The sequence below is a fragment of the Engraulis encrasicolus genome, chromosome 21, assembly GCF_034702125.1.
Source record: "Engraulis encrasicolus isolate BLACKSEA-1 chromosome 21, IST_EnEncr_1.0, whole genome shotgun sequence".
NCBI classification, from domain to species: Eukaryota; Metazoa; Chordata; class Actinopteri; order Clupeiformes; family Engraulidae; genus Engraulis; species Engraulis encrasicolus.
The window spans coordinates 38,423,704-38,429,398 of NC_085877.1; positions in this window are offsets into that span (position 1 = coordinate 38,423,704).

Here is a 5,695-nt window from a genome sequence, read left to right on the forward strand (position 1 = left end):
CCACCACCACACGCCCACATATCATAACACAGGAAATGGATTTTGTCGCCTGGTAGTAAATACAGCATGTGCCAGTGTGTGTGTGTGTGTGTGTGTGTGTGTGTGTGTGTGTGTGTGTGTGTGTGTGTGTGTGTGTGTGTGTGTGTGTGTGTGTGTGTGTGTGTGTGTGTGTGCATTCATGCACACGAGTGCATCTGAAAGTGTGTGTCTGTGTGCCTCTGCGTCAGAGTATGTGAGCGAGAGTGAGTATCCATCTGTGTGGGCATGTGCATTTGCATGGGCATGTGTGTGTGTGCAGGTGTGTGTGAGCAGGTGTGTGTGCAGGTGTGTGTGTGACTGTGTTTGTGTGTGCAGGTGTGTGTGTGTGACTGTGTGTGGGTTTGCGCACTCAGCTACAGTCTGTGTGGGCATGTGCATGTTTGAGCATGTGTTTGTGCGCAGGTGTGTGTGAGTAGGTTGTGTGTGTGTGCACTCAGCTCAACATGATCTCCAAAAATTCCGTGCTCCTGGACACGGAATTGTTTTCCGTGCTCCTGGACACGGAATTGTTTTCCGTGATGGACACAGAGAAGTGCTCTCTCTATAGGCTACTCCCACAGCTATATATACAAAATCCTTTCAACTCCAATAGGTTAACATAGCTGTTAGTTGTGCAACATAATAGGAGTGGAAATATAATTGGAAATAAGTTGAATCGAATCATATCGTGGGGCAGTCTTAAAACATTCACTACCAAGTCACGTAAAAATACGTTTTGCCTCCCATGCGTTGGCTCCCAAACCGTAAAATTACGTTTTTACATTTTTTATTGGATTCTGAATCTACACATTCTAATGCACATTCTGTGTGATTTTCGTAATAATGTGATGAACAGAACTGACATAGATCATGAAAACACCTACAAAGTCAAAACTCCTACAAAGTCAAAACTCCTACAAAGTCAGGATCTGGATATTTCATCATCTGTGCATTTTATTACACACAGTATTTGAGTTTTATTATAGCCAGTCAAACCACTTCCTGATCACGTCACGTCATGTCTCGAGTTACTTCCTGGGCTGGAGAATCAAAACATACTTGCCTTGCTAGCTAGCCTATTCCTAAACATATGGAAGGATTAGGAGTTTTGCTGCCATCAGGATAGGTGTAAAATGGAAGGTTGTAATGAAAAACAGCATGCAACACAGCAGGAAGTAACCTACTTTTGGGTGAGTACTTTGGCACGTCTACTTTTATCTACAGAACGAAAACTGCCAGTCAAGTGACATTAGCCAGCTAGCATTTCAGATGCCCTGATCCGCCTGACCAGGTGATTTTTGCACCAAAATAGTTTACTTGGAAGCTACTGAAGTTGTTCTTTAGGCATGAAAATGCATTTAGACCCGAACAAGCCCTGACGTGTCTGTGGGTTGAAGACAAAATATTCGGTGGGTGTTCAAAAAATGACATAAAATGATGAAATTGGCTGGGAGTCTACAGCTGAATTCCAAAAAACAGCTGGTATTGAATGTGTTAAGTATCGAAAAGAATCGAATCACTGCCTTAAGAAATTGATATCGAATCGCATCATCATGGAAGCTGTGATTTAACCCCTAGTCATGCTGCAATGTGTTATTGGTAGCTTAACTTGACCAGCAGCTCCTGCAAGACACTGCCTATCAGTGGAAAACAATAGAACTCTGCCACTGTTACCCTCCTCGTACTGCTGCATATCTCGTGTCTTAAAGTGCATAGCATACATTAGGTGTAGTAACATGAAACCCAATTTGAGATGCAATAAAAGCAACAACAAAAAACAATAAATAAATATAATAAAATATATATATATATATTATATTAGGTTTACTGTTAGATATTCAAGGTTGTAGGCCTGCATGTTGTAGATCCACATGAAGTCAAAGCACGAGACAAAATTCAAGAGACACCGCACACTGCTTACTTTTCTTTAATTTATTTTTCGGAGCGAACTACGCGTTTCGCCCCAATGTGTCAATGCTGATGACGCATTGGGCGAAGCGCGTTGTTCGCGCCGAGAAATAAAGTAAAGAAAAGTGAGCAGTGTGTGGTGTCTCTGAGGGCTGGTGCACAAGGACTCTCTTGAACTTCAAAGCATGAGACGTCAGCAGTCGCAATCCCCTTTTGCACAGTCTGAGTATATAATCTTATGTTGTTGTATGTATACACTAAAACCGGAGCATGGAAAGTGAGCAATTGCATGAAAATTGCTATTCCCTTTTCCATCACCCCAAGGTCATGGTTGTCATGGTGCATTGGGAAAGTGTGCATGCCTTTTTGTGATAACCAGAGACTGGGGGAGAAATAGGACCCAGGCACTTTTGGCATAAAGGGGCCCCTCATAATTAGCGGTGCAGACCTGACTCACGGGTGGGCCCCGAACCCATGTCTGCCCCTATTTTCAGAAAAGTAAAAAATAATAATAATAATTTTAAAAAAATCTGGACAATAGGTGTCCACGAGGATGTGGTACACACCGGGAAATGCCCACGATGCCAGATGGCCAGTCCAGCCCTGTGTGTGATAACCAGAGACGTCAATCAAAGAACATGGCACTCATGGGTGCACACTAGCAACATACACATGTATGTACATGAAGACACACACGCGTGTGCGCACACACTCACGAGCGCAAAAACATGAACTCACATGTACACACGTGTGTATGTGCACACACACACACACACACACACACACACACACACACACGTACACACAAACAAATTGCATGTTCAACACACAAATTTATAGATTTATATCCTGGGATGTCAATCAAGCAGAAAGGAACACAGCCCACACACACTAAGCCAAACATATCAATCAAAGAGCGTGAGGTGTGAACACACACACCATCATACATACAGTACAGTACACAAATGGACACACACACACACACACACACACACACACACACACACACACACACACACACACACACACACACACACACACACACACACACACACACACACAGACACAGACACACACACACACACACATTAGTATGCAGTACGCATTAGAGCCAATTCTTTTGACCGGCTACCAGAAGTGAACGATGGGAACGGGATCACAGCTGGAGGAGCCACATAACCACTTGTTCATTCATTTTTCATTCATTTGAAGCACGTGACCTTGACATGAGTACTTACGTTTGGGAAAAAAACACAATTGTCTGCCTTAAAGGGGTATGCCACTATTTTGGGGCTTAATACAGTTAAAATCGTTGGCTGGGGTTTATAAAGGTGGTAAAGTGTCTTATTTTTCATGTTAAGCGTTTTCTTGCTGTAAGACAAGTTAAAAGAGGGAATATGTCGCTAAGCTAGTGAAAGTCAATGGATCCGTGTAGCACTGTTGCTTTTAACTGTATTAAGCCCCAAAATAGTGGCATACCCCTTTAAAGAGTGGCAAAAACGGCCTTTAGAAGCACAAGGATTATCACTGTACCTGTTACTTTGTAGTTTTAGATGTAGACTTGAAGTCAAGTCAAGCCAAGTCAATTTACATGTATTTCTAGCCCATTTCATACCTAAAAAGGCAACTTAATGTGCTTTGCAAATAACAGCAGTAAAATAAATAGTCAGAACAATGCCAATGTGTGGATTAAGATACGTAGAACTCAAAATGGTATAACAGTTAAAACATCGTAGCAAGGTATTAAATGAAATCTTTCCATCATTAAAACAAAGCTTAAACTGACACTGTGCAGGAAATGGCCAAAAAAGGTACTGCAGCAATGCTGCTCATTGAAAATGGGTTGGCAATCGACAAATTTGATATTTACATGAATGTTTATAAAGTAATAAACAAATATTTTCTAGTATTGTCTAAGTAGAGTCATTTTTGCAGCTAAAAATGGCTATTTTAGGAAATTCAAAATGGCGGACCATGGAGAAGATCCCCCTTTTCATGCATGAAAAGTGCAATTTTTCCAGTCATAATGAATACATGGAATTTGATGGTGGTGATAAGTATTCATCAAAAAATGTAACATTAGTGAATGGGCAGCATGAATTCTGGAAATAAAGAACTAAAAGTCTCACACAGTGTCCCTTTAAATCATGTCATAAACTTGTCTCCTGGTAAGGTCACGGAGGGCAGAGTGTAAAGCCAAAGACTTTTTTTAAAAAAAAGAAAAGAAAAGACCAGGAAGCGAGGAAGTGTACACAAGGGAGTGTGTTATCACGAAATAGTGTCACAGCAGAGCGTGAAGTGGGAACTAACTGCTGTATGACCGCCAGTTTATTGCAAATTAGCTTAACAACCAAATGATGCAATGTGTCTGTAACACGTGTTCTTCAGAAAAGCAGAGAGAGAAACAGGCAAAAAAAAACCCTGAATTGACAACCCCCTTCAGGACCTGCTCTTGGACGGACACATACACACACACACACGCACGCACACTCTCACACACACACACACACACACACACACACACACACACACACACAGACACAGACACACAGACACACAGACACAGACACAGACACAGACACAGACACACACACACACACACACACACACACACACACACACACACACACACACACACACACACACACACACACACACACACACACAGATAACAGACGGCTGCAGTCTCAAGTCTCTCATTAATAAATTTGGAAACTTTTTGCCAAGTCAAGGCACCACCTGCAACACCCTGCTCCTCCATCTGCTTCCTTCCGCTCGGGTTTAGTCTTATTAAGGTCACCGTAATGTGACACGCATACAAACACACGCGCACACAACCTCACGCACACTCACACACACACACACACACACACACACACACACACACACACACACACACACACACACACACACGCACACGCAGATTCGCTCACACACATTCGCTCACACACACACACACACACACACACACACACACACACTCACACACACACACACACACACACACACACACACACACACACACACACACACACACACACACAGACACAGACACACACACACAGTCTTCTCCTTGTCACCGATAATCCGACAGTGGGATCACAGCATGAGTTGTCAATGACAGGCAATGAAGATCAAATGAAAAGCTACAGCTCTTGCGATTTAGTTTCTCAATGTGCTATACAGCTAATTTTCTGTTATTTTCAGTTCACTAACTAGGCATGGAGTGCCTTTCCGAAAGATTTTTTTTTTATTTCGTCCCTTGGCAGTTGGCTTAAATTGTGTTCCTGAAAAAAAAAATGACCATACCATGTGCCCTCCATTGGACTTCCAAAGTGTTTCTAGCTTGACCTTGCAAGGGGCCAGTTATGCTTAGGGCCTTCAAAACCTTATCTGCAAGGGGAAATCATGGTGCAGCAGCGAAGAACACATGGGACATTGTGAAGTGAAGTGAAAGCCCAACTGGGAAACTCCAACTCCCATTGTCATTGTGACACAGCACTCCACAGCACACAAGTGTTCACTGCACACTGCACACAAAGAAATTGCATTTATGCCTCACCCGTGCAAGGGCGCAGCCCCCAATGGCGGCCCAATGTCAGTGGCTCCTCCTATAGCTGATGACCCAGAGCTGCTAGGATGTGAACCTACGTACACCATATGAAAACACAGAGCTGCTAGGATGTGAACCTACGTACACCATATGAAAACACAGAGCTGCTAGGATGTGAACCTACATACCAGGAGCGTAGGCAGAAATAATAAAACA